Source organism: Myodes glareolus, chromosome 17 (assembly GCF_982192425.1).
Source record: "Myodes glareolus chromosome 17, mMyoGla1.1, whole genome shotgun sequence".
In the NCBI taxonomy this organism is placed as follows: Eukaryota; Metazoa; Chordata; class Mammalia; order Rodentia; family Cricetidae; genus Myodes; species Myodes glareolus.
Window position 1 is genome coordinate 67751428 of NC_142042.1, and position 15852 is coordinate 67767279.

A 15852-nucleotide genomic window follows, 5' to 3' on the forward strand; every position below is an offset into this window, starting at 1 on the left:
AGTTCTTAAGAGTTATGCAGCAAGTACCCTTTGCAATGAACTATCACCCAGTCTGTTTTTAAATATGTATGAGAGTATTTTTAGATATTATATATGTGTGTTGGCTAGTTTTATGCTAACTTGACACAAACTAAAGTCATCTGAGAGAAGGGAACCTCAGTTGAGAAAATATCTCCTTAAGATTGGGCTGTAGATTAGCCGGTTGGTGGTGGCCTTTAGTCCTAGCACTCAGGAGGCTGAGGCAGGCAGATCTTTTTCTTGGTTATGATTGATGGGGAAGGGCTCAGTTCATTTTGGGTGGTGCCATCCCTGGGCTGGTGGTTCTGGTTCTGTGAGAAGGCAGGCTGAAAAAGCCACAGAGAGCAAGCCAGTAAGAAACACTATGGTCCCTGCATCAGTTCCTGCCTCCAGGTTCCTGTTTGAGTTCCTGTCCTGACTTTGTTGATGAACAGTGATATGAAGATGCAAGCCAAATAAACTTTTCCTTTTCAACTTCCTTTTTGGTCATGGTGTTTTGTTGCAGGAAAAGAAACCATAACTAAGATAATGTGTGTGTGTGTATACACACATATTTAGATTTTTGTGTGTGTGTATGTATGCATGTGAATTCAGTGCCTACAGAGGCCAGAAAAGGGAACCAGATTGCCTGAAGCTAGAGTTACAGGAGGTCGTGAACTATCTGATGGGGTGCCGGGAACTGAATTTGGGTTCTCTGCATGAGCGGTAAGTATTCTCAACCATCAAGTCATCTCTCCAACCCCTTGTTTTGTTGTCTGTTTGTTTGCTTGGTTTCAGAGATGTCCTTACTCTTTAGCCCAGGTTTGCCTCAAGCTCACAGCAACCCTGCTTCAGTTTCCCAAGTGCTAGGACTTCGGTGTGACCCACCACATGGGGGAGGAGTGATGCTTAGAGCCATGCTTTAAGGTCTTTCAGCAGCAGCACGGCTGTCTCGACAGGGAGAGGTGCTATGACTCTGCATATCAGTAGCAGTTGGTTTGTTTTTTTTATTAGAAAAATCCCTTGGACCCCAGTGTTAAGTGAGGTGAGAGAACACTGTTCAATATAACACGGTCAAATATGAATGTGCACTGTGCCTTTTGACAGAGATGCTGGCTTACACAGAGGCGTGGTGGGTTCAGTTTTCTTCACAAGAACTTCAGAATGCACTCCAACAGGAAAAGCACAGTACCGAAGGAGCAAAGCTCCATGCTCAAGCTTAGACGCCAAAGGTTTTTGTTTGTTTGGCATTTTTTTTGTTTTTGTTTTTGTTTTTGTTTTTCTGAAACAGAGTTTCTCTGTGTAGCCTTGGCTCTCCTGGAACTCGGGTTTCAAACTCACAGAGATCTGCCTGCTTCTGTCTCCTGAGTTATGGGATTAAAGGTGTGTGCCACTATGCCTGCCTGGCTGAGGTCAAAGGTTTATGAGGGTGTCAAACACGTGATGAAGAGAAAGCTGTGTGGGATGAGGATAGTGCTGTCTATTAACTAAACAGAACTGAACACACACCTTTAATCCCAGCACTTAGGAGAGGCAAACGCCTCATCTACACAGAGCAGGAGAGACATAGAAAGACCCTCCTCAAAAAAAGACCAAAAAGAAAAAAATCCACATAACTGAGGGAAAAAATTAGGCTTTAAGCAGAAATCATACTGATAATTAAAGTTTCATAATTTTCATAAAAAATGACACTGAGGCTGACCTAAGGAACTGTGGTGAAGGACAGGGGAGGGACAGATGTACAGAACATCTCAAAGAAAGCGGGGGTCCTGGAGAGATGGCTCAGTGGTGAAGATCTTACAGAAGACCTGGTTCAATTCCCAGAACCTACACGGATAGCCTGAGTTCCAGAGGATCCAAAGCCCTCTGCTGACTTCTGTGGGCACAAGATTCTCATGCAGTGCACAAGCATGCTTGCAGACAAAACACTCACACCTATACAATTAAAAAAGTGCAGAAATGTAGCTATTAACATGACATCAGGAAGGGAGAAGAAATGTATGACAGATGTTCGTTACTGCTCTTTTAAATTTACTGTTATCGGTGTCTGACTGTCTGTATGTGCACCACATGGATCTAATGTCCAGAGAGGCCAGAAGGCACCATTAGATTCCGTGGAACTAGAGCTGGAGTTACTGGAGTTAGAGGAAGCTGTCAGCTGCCTGATGTAGGTGCTAGGAACCAAACCTGGATCCTGGATCCTCTGCAAGAACAGCAAGTGTTCTTAACCACTGAGATGTCTGGTATTCGTGTGTGTGTGTGTGTGTGTGTGTGTGTGTGTGAGAGAGAGAGAGAGAGAGAGAGAGAGAGAGAAAGAACTGGTGTGTGTGTGAGAGAGAACTGGGGTGTGTGTGTGGGGAACTATTGTGCGTAGGTCTAAGGATGATTCTGCACCCTTACATGGGTTCCAGGAATCAGACTTAGATCATCAGGCTTGCAGAGCATCTGCCTTTACCTGCTGAGTCAGTTCACTGCTCCTGCTCCTAGTCTTTTAAATACCTCCCTATCTACAAGCACACTTCTCTGCACACTCACATTTGCAAAGAGAGATAGACAGACATAATTTGAGCATTTAAAAAAGTAAGTTGACCATTAGCTCTAACATAGAGTTTAGGAGAAATTGATGCCTTCAGTGCTGATGCCACTTTGTTTGTGGTCAATATACTGTACCCCAGTATATTGGGGCACTGGGGCACAATCCCAGTGGCCGATTACACAAGTGTGGGTCACTGTTGTGTACCAAGTAGACAAGATACTTGCTAGAAGGCTACAATTTTGTACCCTCACCCTTTATGGCAAATAAGGACTTTTGGTACAAAAGTATAACCAAGCTCTCCTGTGCTACCAACCCCAGCACTTTTTTGTTGTTGATGTTTGTTTGTTTTTTCGAGATAGGATCTCTGTGTGTAGTTCTGGCTGTCCTGGAACTCACGCTGTAGACCAGTCTGTCCTCCAACTCACAGAGACCTGCCTGCCTCTGCCACCCCCAGTGCTGGGATTAAAGGCGTGCGCCACACCACCCAGCAGCACACACCTTAGTTCAAGCACTCCAGAGGCAGAGGCAGGCAGGTCTCTGTGAGTTTGAGGTCAACCTGGTCTACAGAGCGAGTTCCAGGACAGCCAAGGCTACACTGAGAAACCCTGCCTCAGAAAACCAAACTAAAGTAAAAATGTGTGCCATTATACTTGGCTCGTTCCGGCTGCTTTTGTTGTTGTTGTTGTTTGTTTTTGTTTTTTTTTTAAGATTTATTTATTAAGTATACAGTGGTCTGCCTGCATATGTCCCTGCAGGACAGAAGAGGGCAGCATATTTCATTACAGATGCTTGTGACCCACCAAGTGGTTGCTGGGAATTGAACTCAGGACCTTTGGAAGTACAGCCCACTGTACTTAACCTCTGAGCCATCTCTCCAGAACCCCCGCTTTCTTTGAGATGTTCTGTACATCTGTCCTTCCCCTGTCCTTCACTACAGTTCCTTAGGTCAGCCTCAGTGTCATTTTTTTATGAAAATTATGAAACTTTAATTATCAGTATGATTTCTGCTTAAAGCCTAATTTTTTCCCTCAGTTATGTGGATTTTTTTTTCTTTTTGGTCTTTTTTGAGGAGGGTCTTTCTATGTCGCTCCTGCTCCGTTTTCCAGTTTTTATGAAGTATCTGGAAATCCAATGATTTGAAATATTTGTATTTATCTTTAATTAAGTGTATGTCAGTTTGTATGTGGGTTTGTGCATGAGCTCAGATGCTGCAAAGGTCAGAGGTGTTGGATCCTTGGCTGTGAGCTGCCTGCAGTGAGTTCTGGGGGCCGAGCTCAGGTCCTCTGGAAGAGCAGCATACTCTCTTGACTGGTAAGCCACGTGTCCAACCCTTGAAATATGATTTTTAAATGTTAGCAACCAATTTAGATAGATTCCTTTTAAAACAGGGTCTCACTATATGGTCCTGGTTGGCCTAGAACTTACTTTGTAGACCAGGTTGGCCTCAAAATCTGCCTGCTTCTGCCTCCCAAGTGTTGGGATTGGAGGTGTGTACCACCATGCCCCACTAACATCAGATTATTTAAAAGCTGTGTCAAATACGCAACAGTTCTCGGTCAGTGTGCGCCATCTCTGGCACAGAAGGCAAGGGAGCAGGTACTGGAGAATGTGTCCATAGAACAGCTTACTCTATGAACGCCAGTGTTCAGTAGCAGCTCCAGCCCTTCCAGGACTTCACTCCCTTGGTAACCCCCTCATTCTACTGGTATCACTTTGTTTAGTGAGAACCCACTTAGCAGCAAAGCACGGTAGCTTTAACCTCAGAACATGGAAGGTAGAGGCACAGAGACACGAGTCATCCTTGAAACAAGAATGCCCCTTTATTGTGTACCAGAGCCGCTTATATATGGATCCTTGACTGATAGCTACACCCCAGCCAGCACCAGAAACCACTCCCCTGCCATCAGGAACTCCAGAGGGTCTCGCTCAGAGCAGCTGCAAACACAGGAAAACAAAGAGCATCTGCAAGCATAACAAGCTGACATGGTCCCAAAGAACCCCTCTCCTCGGAGATCAATGCTGTATCTTCCATATTTTAGCATCTCACTGAACTGAAAGATGAGTGGGATGAGCCACTGCTCCTCGAGGATGCTCTGAGGTTAGGAACCTTCAGTGGTGCATTTCAGCTCAACTCCTGGACAGCCAGGGAAGGCTGGGACCTGTCAGTTACTACCGGCACCCCCAGCTGGTGCCATCTCCTCTCTGTCCCAGCCCATAACCCCATCTTTTTTTTTTTTTTTTTAAAGATCTGTGTATGGGCTGAAGAGACAGCTCAGTTTAGAGCACTTGTTGCTCTTGCAGAGGACCTGGTTTCCTACCTTAGCACCTACACAATGGTTCACAACCATCTCAACTCTAGTTCCAGGAGATCCAACACTGTTTTCTGACCTCCATGGGCACCAGGCACACACACAGCACAATATATGTACGCATCCAGGAAATACATTCCTACACATAAAGCTAAATAAATCTAATACCAAAAAATTTGTGTGAGAGAGGATCTCTTGTAGAAATGTTTTGTTTGTAGAAATGCTTTATAAACCAAGTGCAGCACATGCAAGGCTCTCCCTGTTTCTAATTAAACACTCATGCCGCTGCCGCTGCCTCATTCCCTCCCTCTTCCTGTGCCAAGAGAGGCTGGAGACCTTCACAAGCATCACACGATGCGAGTTTTTAAGGTACAGAGGGCAGCACACTGGGTCAGCACCTGATTTTATACAGAGCACTTTGCTCTGTGTTATCATTTATTTACTTAAAATTTTCCCTGTATCCCAATTTGTTCTATTTTGAGAGTATTGGGAATTGAACCCAGGGACTGACACACACTGAGTAAGTGAAGATAGTAGATAGCAATCTGCTATCCTCGCCCTCTCTCTCTCTCTTTCCTAATATTATGTGTATGGGTGTTTTGCCTGCATGTATGTCTATGCCCCATGTGCATGCCCAGTGCCCTCAGACGATTTAGAGATGGCTATGCATCATGATGCGGTGTTGGGAACTAAACCTGATACTCCAGATGAGCATCTAAGACAGCTCTCCCTCTTTTTTTCTAAGACATCTTTTCAACCCTCATAGCAAACAAAGATTTGCTATGTAGCCCTGACTGGCCTCAGACTGTTTCCTGCTGAGATTACACGTGTGTGCCACCTTGTCTAGCTCATTGTGATCTTTTGAGACAGAGTCTTGATAAACTTCCCAGACTCACCATGATGGCTAATCTTTATTGTCAACTTGACACACCTGGGAAGAAGAATCCTCGGGTGAAGAACTGACTCCATCATATTAGCATGTGGCCATTTTTTTGTGGGGTATTTTCTTCTTTGCTAATTAACTTAGGAGGCCCAGGCCACTGTATCATCACTAGGCAAGTTAGCCTGGGCTGTATAGAAAAAGCTAGTTGGGGGCTGGGGACAGAATGCTTGTCTCGAATCAGTGAGGCCATGAGTTCTATTGCCAGCACCACAATAAATACACATACTACCTAGGTAAGTTAAAAAAAATTGGTTTTTTTGTTGTTTTTTTTTTTTTATTTTCAAGACAGGGTTTCTCTGTGTAACAGTCCTGGCTGTCCTGGAACTCATTCTTTAGACCAGGCTGGCCTGAAACTCAATGAGATCCACCTGTCTGTGTCCCAAGGGCTGGGATTAAAGGTTTGTGCCACCACTGTCCAGATAGTTAAATTTAAAAAAGGAAGGAAGGAAGGAAAGAGGGAGGAAGGGAGGGAAGGAGGAAAGAAAAAAAGAAAGGAAGGAAGAGGTAAAAGGTAGCAGCTGAGAGGACTCAGTAGTCAAAAGCATTTAATGCTTTTGTAGAGGATTCTTGGGAAAAGAACCCAGCATTCACACCAGGCTCACAGCTGCCTGACTCCACTTCCAGAATGTCCAATGACCTCTTCTGTATATGCATGAGCACACACATATACTAAATAAATTTTTTGTCTTTTAGGTTTTTCTATTTTGTGTGTATGAGTGTATTGTGTGTATGTGCACCCCTTCTGCGCCTGCTGCCTACAGAGGTAAAAAAAGGGGGTCAGGTCTCCTGGGACTTACTGCATGTCTGTGCACCCCTTCTGAGCCTGTTGCCCACAGAGGTCAAAACAGGGGGTCAGGTCTCCTGGGACTTATTGAATGTCTGTGCACACCTGTGCCTGCTGCCTGTGGAGGTCAAAATCGTGCTTCTGATCTTCTGAAACATGGAGTCACCAGGTGGGTGCTGATAACCGAACCCGGTCTCCTGAAAGAACAAGTGTGCCTAACCGTTGAGCCATCTCTCCAGTTCCTAAAGAAATCTTTAAAACAGTATAAGAATAGTAGCTGAAAGGGAGCCATGGATCAAGCCAGTAAGTAGTGTTCTTCCATTGTTTCTACTTCAGTTCCTACCTTGAGGGCCTATCCCAGCTGCTTTTGATAATGGCTAATTTATAAGCTGAAATAAACCGTTTCCTGACCAGGCTGATTTTGGTTAGAATGTCTTATCACTTTAGAAAGCACAGCAGAACACTTTGCAGTTCAGGCCAGCTTCCCAAGTAGTTTTTGTCACTAGGTCCACTGTACATCACCCTTTAAATTATACTTCATACATACAAAACAGCCAGGAGCCCAGTGTTTAACCAGGACATTGCCAGCAGCATCCACTTGTGTGCTTTTTCCATCTGAGCTTCTCTCTCTCCAGGTTAACTACCAACACATCCCATGTTTATTACCATTGCTCCTCTCTTCCAAAGCTTTTGTTACTGTGCTATTTTTGAACTGCAAGAGCTGGTTTCAGGGTTTGCTCCGAGGTTTCCTGGATCCCCAAGCTGGACCCCTCCAGTTGTAACCTATGCATTCTGTCCTCATCTCCTTCACGGACGCGTCTTAGATCACAGACGCAGAGCCATCTTTCCAGGAATCTGACTATAACTGTACCTCTGTGTTCTTTCTTGAAGGGTCACCATTGTAATGATTCAGCCACACAACAGGCTAACACAGCTGGGTTCCAGGGCCATGCATGTGGGAACAAGCCCTCAGGCAGAAGTGCCTAATGGCCCCAGGAATCTTAAAGGATCCCACGTGACTCACGTGCAGCATGGTTGCATCATCTACGTGTGACACAGCTGCGTGAACCCTTGCATCTTCCTATGGCGTAACCATGCCAGCCCCTTGTGCGCATGCGCTATGTAGCCCCCCCGTGTGTGTGTGTGTGTGTGTGTGTGTGTGAGAGAGAGAGAGAGAGAGAGAGAGAGAGAGAGAGAGAGAGAGAGAAAGAGAGAGAGAGAGAGAGAGAGAGAGAGAGAGAGAGAGAGAGAGAGTTGGAAGGTTAGTAAAAGAGCCTTGAATGGGAAGGTGGGGGCTCTAGACTGCTTCGCTTTGACAGTGTTTTGCAACTCCAACATCATAATCCTAAACTTGTGACCGGGTTACTACACCTGTCTATAGGGTTTTGTTGGTCATTGTAGTCTGGGGATGGAACTTCTGTTAGACAAGCGCTCTGCCACCAAGCTACACCTCCAACCCAATGGAAAGACTGTGAGGACTTCTTGATAGAAAGGATAGAAGGCAGTTGACATGCTGTGAAACGGTCTCTCCAAACCATTATTCTTGTTAGGTTTTTCTTAAAGACGCAAATAATCTCAATCAGACCAAATTAAAAGATATCCAGGTTGAACTGAACAGACGTGTCTGTGGGAAATCATGAGGGGGGGATCGGAAAACCAACACAACCGCCAAAGAGGAAGAGGGGAGACCACGTGTTTATTCTCTGGGGACAGTTTAAGTAGCTTGTGCGAGTGGTGTTGACCTTCCCTGGGGAGGGGTCACTGTTTAGCCGGCTTCCTTAACCCTCCCTGGGGAGGTGGAGTTTGGACTGAGGCAACTCTCAGGGGAAGGGACTTGAAAAGGAGTTTTGTGCCCAACATTCCAAAGATGGATGGGGGGCTGGGGTGAGGCCCCCAACTTAATAATTCTTACTATTGCAGGGCTTCTGCAGATTCAGGTCAATAACTCTCAAGCTATTTGCCCTATTATCTTACCGCCAGAGGACAGAAAATACAGCCAGGCGTGTCCAACCCGTGCCTATTAAGGCGAAGAGTATCTATGAATACGCCCAACACAAAATCTTTTTTTTTTTTTTTAAAGACAAGAGTCCCCCATATTCCGAGATAGCCCCGAACTCTCTACGTAGTCTGGCCTTTAACTCCTAATCCTCCTCGCTGTAGTTCCCAAGGCCCGGGATTACGTAAAGGCGTCCACCACCATATCTGGTTTTCTCAATACCACATCAAATTCCATGCTGTGCGTGCTTAGGGGAGTACTCTAGCAAATGAACTAAGTCTCCAGCTCCGCGAGTTTTTTGGTTTTGTTCTTTTGTTTTTTTTGTAAATCAACCGCACAGTTCTTCGGCGTGAACTTAGTAGGTAACAACAGTTTTGACAATGACAAACGGCTGCATTCATCTCTCAGATGCTTCTGGACTGCCCAGGCAATGCCAGATCTTTAAGGGAGGACAATCTCTGTAAAACCGCCAAGGGGTGGGGGGGACTGCAGAGATGGCTCAGAGGTTGAGAGCACAGGCTGTTCTTCCAGAGGTCATGAGTTCAATTCCCGGCAACCATATGGTGACTCACAACCATCCATAATGAGACCTGGTGCCCTATCAATCTTCAAAAAAATCCAAGAAACAAAACTGCCAAGGGCGCTAATTCTCATATACAAAAGTCGACAGAGGCGATTTGCGCGTGCGTACCTTCCCTAACCCTCCCCCGAGACAGCCGAAAGCGCTCGTCTTGTGCAGGCAGCGGTTGGCCGATGCTTCCATCAATCATCGAAAGAGCCAATGAGTGAGCCTCGGTACCTACTTCCCGCTGAAAAGCAGGCGGTGCCGGGCGTGGCTTGGAGGCCTTTGTTCCACGCGCGGCGGAACTTTGAAAGCGCCCGTGAACAGCAGTGACCAGTGCTCAGTGACGACTATGGGGCCAAACGTGCGGAAATGGATGTTACGGGACTCTACGGCCTGCCTTCTGCACCTCCCCCTTTCTCCCGAGAATGGAGGTTTGTTTGCTTTGAAACCCGGAAGCACTTCATCACCCTCCGGAACACACGTGGGGCGGTGTGGGGCGGTGTCTGGAGGGCGGGTGACCCGGCGTTCGGCAGGCCTTCCCCCCCCCCCCCCCAGGGTCACCCAGCAAGTTTTGTGCACGTGGCGGCTGATGTCCTAAATAGGAGTGGTCGTGAGCTGCTGTCCTGGGAGGGTGGAGAAGGCGCTGATCTGACACCGCCCACCTCCGGTCGGAGCCCACCGCCGCACCTACCCAGAACACGGGAGACTGTGCACACTACCCAGGATTGTAAAACGGCAGAATGGACTTGCTCTTTGTCCAGACAGAAACACAGTGATTTCAGGCTGCAAACATTCAAGTCGAGTTACTGGCTCGACTAGGAGCCGCTTTTAGCGCTTGAGATGGGATTGCCCTGGGTCTCTTCCACATCTGCTGTTCCTTAAATAAGTTTCCATACAATTACAAGGCTGGAAAAGTTAGCCCATAGGACTTAAGGGTGAGTCAGAACATAATAAATGGACTGGCCCAGAACCACTGACCTGATAGTTAAGTCTAAGAAACCCAGACCTTAGTTTCATTTTATATGGCAGTACTTAAGGAGCCTATTCTCCAACAGCTTAAAAAGGAGAGAAGTGGCAAAAACTTACAACTTTTGAGTATTTTTAATTTTCTTCTTTAAAAAAAAAAAAGCAGTGTGTATGTACGTGTGGCCTGAAGAGGGCCAGAAAGGGTGTTGGATGAAGCTGAATTCAGTTTCCAGCACCGTGTCAGACAGCTCACAATTGCCTGTGACATTAGCTCCCATAGACTCGATGCCTCTGCGGACACTCATGCACACGTAGTACATACAGACACACATGAAGATTAAATTATGTAAGAAAATAAACATAACCAAAATGTACTTCATATGCACTGCCTCATTTTAACCTCCCTGGCCATGTCCTGTGCTATATTGCCATTCCCTAGTCTTTTTCCAAATAGTAGTTTAAGATCTTGGGGATCATAGTTAGAATATTTGATATTGTTTCATTTTATTAATTTCTTTTTGAGCGGAGTCTCATGTATTCCTTGCTATCCTGAACTCAGTATATAGCAGAGGACGAATTTGAACTTCTGATACCTCCATCTCTTACTGGCATTTCAGATGTGTGGCCCCACCCTTGACATACCCTGGTGCTGAGGTTTAAGCCCAGAGGTTCCTGTATAATGGGCAAGATCTCTCAGCCATATCACTGTCTCCAAAGGCCTGATTTTGAAAGCTGCTACTTGACTTGCCGGCTGGGTGGATGTGATGGTTACACTGCCAACTCAACAGGGCCTAAGGGGCTTTTCTTCACTAGGGTGACTGAAGTAGGACCCAGAAAGATAAAAGGAGGAAGTGGCCTGCACACTAGCATTCCTTGCTCTGCTTCTGACTGCAGATGCAAGGTGAGGAGCTGCCTCACGATTCCAAAACCCCTTCCTTCCTCTAGTTCTTTTGCTGGGTATTACTCCTGCCACTGTAGGGCAGGGTTCCCAGCATTCCCCAAATAGCTCCACCTGGCTTGGTCAGCTGCTGGGACAAACACTACAACTAAAAGCAACTCAGGAAGGAAAGGGTTGTTTGGTTCCGGCTCCTATGTCCATCACTGAGGGGAGAAACAGCAGGGGTTGAGGCAGAAGCCTGAGAGTATGCTGGCTCCTTTCCTGGCTTATGCTCAGCTATGTAAAAAGCCCAGTGGACCAAGCCTTCTTACATTAATTAGCATCAAGACAGCTGTCCCACACACATGGCCACAGGCCAACCTGATAGAAGCAATTCTTTAAAAAAATTATTTTTGCATACAAAATATTTAGGTTTGCCTAAATGTGCATCATGAATGCTGTCCCCTCAGAGGCCAGGAAAGGCCTTAGTTCCCTTGAGAATGGAATTACAGTTGTTAGATGCCACAAGGGTGCTGGGAATTAAACCCACCCAGTTTCTCTGGAAGAATAGCCATTATCTAACCACTGTACCATCTCTGCAGCTCCTGAGGCAGTTCTTTAGTGGTGTTGCCTCTTCCCAGATTCTAGGTTGTGTCAAGTTGACAAAACTGACCTACCACTTTGTCCTACATATTTATGTGAAGCAGTATACTCAGCATTGACAATTATGAAATCAAAATATTTAATTATGAAAAATATTGAAGAGGATCTACATTGTAAACTATCAAATATCCAGCCAAGATTTATATAAGATAAATCCATCTCATTGATATGAAAAATTGATTTTTTTTTGAGATTATAGTCTCATTAATGTAGCCTTGGCTAGACTGTATGTTTCAATCCTTATTAAAGAATTTTAGAGGGTTAGAGAGATGGCTCAGTGGTTAAGAGCATTGCCTGCTCTTCCAAAGGACCTGAGTTTGATTCCCAGCAACCACATGATGGCTCACTACCATCTGTAATGAGGTCTGGTGCCCTCTTCTAGCCTTCAGGCATACACGCAGACAGAATATTGTATCCATAATAAATAAATATTTAAAAAAATTAAAAAAAAAGAATTTTAGAGCTGGAGCGAGGTATCAGGGATCAAGAGCACTGACTGTTCTTCCAGAGGACCTGAGTTCAATTCCCAGCACCCACACGGTGGCTCTCAACCATCTATAGTGGAATCTGATGCCCTTTTCTGGCAGGCAGGTGTATATGCAGAGGACTCAGACAAACTATAAACACATAAAATAAAAAATTATTTAAAATAAGTTTCTTAGGCTGTGGAGAAAGCACAACATGCATTCAGGTCCCCCGCACCAAAGCTGGGTGCAGTTGTGAGTGCTGTAATTCCACACTGGGAAGGCAGAGACAGGAGAATCCTTGGGACTTGGTCAGCCAGTATGACTGGAATGGCAAACTTCGGATTCCATGGAGAGCAACTGAAGACAACACCAATGAACCCTGGTTCACATCCTGCACACACACACACACACACACACACACACACACACCTGAGGAAGACACCACTGAACCCTGGTTCACATCCTACACACACACACACACACACACACACACACACACACCTGAGGAAGACACCACTGAACCCTGGTTCACATCCTGCACACACACACACACACACACACACACACACACACCTGAGGAAGATACCACTGAACCCTGGTTCACATCCTACACACACACACACACACACACCTGAGGAAGACACCACTGAACCCTGGTTCACATCCTGCACACACACACACACACACACACACACACACACACACACACACACACCTGAGGAAGACACCACCGAACCCTGGTCCACATCCTGCACACACACACAACTGAGGAAGACACCACCAAACCCTGGTTCACATACACCCTGCACACACACACACACACACACGAGGAAGACACTATTGAACCCTGGTTCACATACACCCTGCACACACATACACACACACAACTGAGGAAGACACCACCAAACCCTGATTCGCATACACCCTGCACACACACACACACACGAGGAAGACACTATTGAACCCTGGTTCACATACACCCTGCACACACATACACACACACACACGAGGAAGACACTATTGAACCCTGGTTCACATACACCCTGCACACACACACACAACTGAGGAAGACACCATTGAACCCTGGTTCACATACACCCTGCACACACACACAAACACACCTGAGGAAGACACCACTGAACCCTGGTTCACATCCTGCACACACACACAACTGAGGAAGACACTATTGAACTCTGGTTCACATATACCCTGCACACACACACCCCTGAGGAAGACACCACCAAACCCTGGTTCACACCCTGCACACACACACACACACACACCTGAGGAAGACACTACTGAATCCTGGTTCACATCCTGCACACACACACAACTGAGGAAGACACTATTGAACCCTGGTTCACATATACCCTTCACACATACATAAACAAAAATTTATAATTTCCAGTAAATGTTTGATTTGCATATTTCATGGTCTGTATATATCCAGGTTATGAATTCAACTGAAGAGAATTTAGTTTGTGAAAAAGTTTAAGAAGCCATGTGAATTGTGGTGGTGCATATACTCAGTCCCAATAGAGGCAGATGATCTTCTGTAAGTTTGAGGCTAGCCTGGCCTACATAGTGAATTCCAGGACAGCCAGGGCTATGCAGAGCGATCTCTTAAACAACCTTAAAAAAAAAAAAAAAAAGCCAGTGACGGTTCCTGATTAGATCGGCCTCTTGTTTGGTGGGACTATCCTCCCAAATACATCACCATCAAAAATATTTTCCTAGCAAAAAGCTTTTTTATCTTAGTATTTTGACATAGTGTCTTATGTAGACCAGACTGCCCACTAGTTCACTCTATAGTCCAGGCTGGCCTTGAACTCCTGACCCTCCTGCTTTAGTATTATTTGTTCATTTTGAGACAGGGTGTTATCTTACTGTGTAGCCCAGACTGCCCTTGAACTCCCCATCATCCTGCTGTGCCGCTCCAGCTCCTGGCTGACCTGACTGACTCATTCCTTTACTGAAATTCTTTTTATGACCTAAATTGTGTAGAATAAAGCCCTTCACACGGCCCCAGCCTACCCTAGAGCTCCATATGCTATTCATTTTTTGGTTTTCAGTGGAGTTTGATTTCCTTAAGGTCCCATAAGCCCAGGAAATTCCTATTTAACTGCAAAAGTTCAGTTCAAACAGCTCCTCTTAGACACCTCCCAGACCACTAGTTTGCAGTGGGTGTGCCTGGTTTCTCATCTCAAATGCCCAGTTGCTGCTGGTTCTTCTGTCTCCTGTTCCCATGAGAAATAGGAACCAACCGATTCCTTACTGTTCTAGAGTACACCCAGATTCCAAGAAACAGCATGGACTATGTCCGGAAAGGGCTTGTGCTGGCCCTCTGAAGGCCTTGAGAACCAGCAAGGCCTCTGCACTTTTATGTGGTGAGTTACAAAGGACCATGAAGGAGTCAGATTATCAACAGGACTGAAGACGGGCAGATACTTGGGAGAACGGCAGGTGAAGTTAAAGGAAACAGGCAGCTGTTAGCACTGTTGTATAGGAGCAGCCAGCAAGTGTCAGAACTACAGCATACTCTAGACTATGCCGAGTCCAGAGACCCCTGCGTCACACTGTCATGGTTTAAACCATCAGGGCTCATGACTGGCCAGGGTAGAACAGTTACAGTGCAGGTTCCCTTTCTATTCACATAAAGTTCCCCTGGTGCCAATGCCATTCTGAGGTGGTTTAGCAATCCAGGCTGTTTTAAATCTGTATGTGTATGGGTGTTTCCCCTGCATATATGTTGTACACCACCTGCATGCAGTGTTTGTAGAGGCCAGAAAAGGGCGTCAGACCCCTCCCCCCCCAACCCAGGCTGCTGTGATCCGTGGCACCTCACAGACATGCTCTTCCACAATGCTCAAGACATGGAAACAGCACTTAGAAAGGCAGGGACTATCTGTATTTCAGAAGGGACATACATAACAGCTTATTAGTCCAATGGCCAGAACCAGCCCCAGGATCCCACTGAACTACACAGGGACTGAGAAAACACCAGAAGAGAGAGGGAACAAGAAGTCTTATGAGCAACAGTAAGGCTTATCCCAGACCCCAGCAGGCGATACCTTCCAGGAAGGAAGAGGAGGTTAGACTGTCAGAGGCAAACAGGAGATACACTGAGCAGAAAGGTTTTGCTAAGGATTTGGGTTGTGAGGTCACCTCAGAGAAAAAGTCCTTCCCATGGGTATGGATGAGCTGGGCATTACCATCTTACCTGTTGGTTCTCCCCTGGAGCAACGTCTGGAAAAGTCAGGCAACTATACCGCTAGGAGAGATGACCTCATTCAAATGGCAGCTGGTAGGAGTGTATGGGTCCTTGACGTGGGCTTTCCACAAGGCTGGTGTACAGCATAATATAAGGGCAGATAACAAGAGAAGCAGAAGCCACACTTCCCGTTTGAAAGGACATACCATTAACTGCCTTTTTAAATTGGCTGCTCTGTGGGAACAAGGGCATGCAAGGGTGCAGGCAGGGGTAGTGGAGCCCATCGTGGGAGCTGCTATCCGACAGCCTCTGGAGGGCAGTGATATCTTTTTCTTTTAGACAGTCTCATGTAACCCTGTGGAGTTGAGGAAGACCTTGAACTTCTGATCCTCCTGCCTATACCTAGAATTACTAATGTGTGCTACTGTGCCTTTATGTGGTACTGGAGACTGAACTAGGCAAGCACTCTATCAACTGAGCTACAGCAGCAGCCTGGCGGACAATAGCTTATTAACCCTTTCTTGATTGGGACATACCA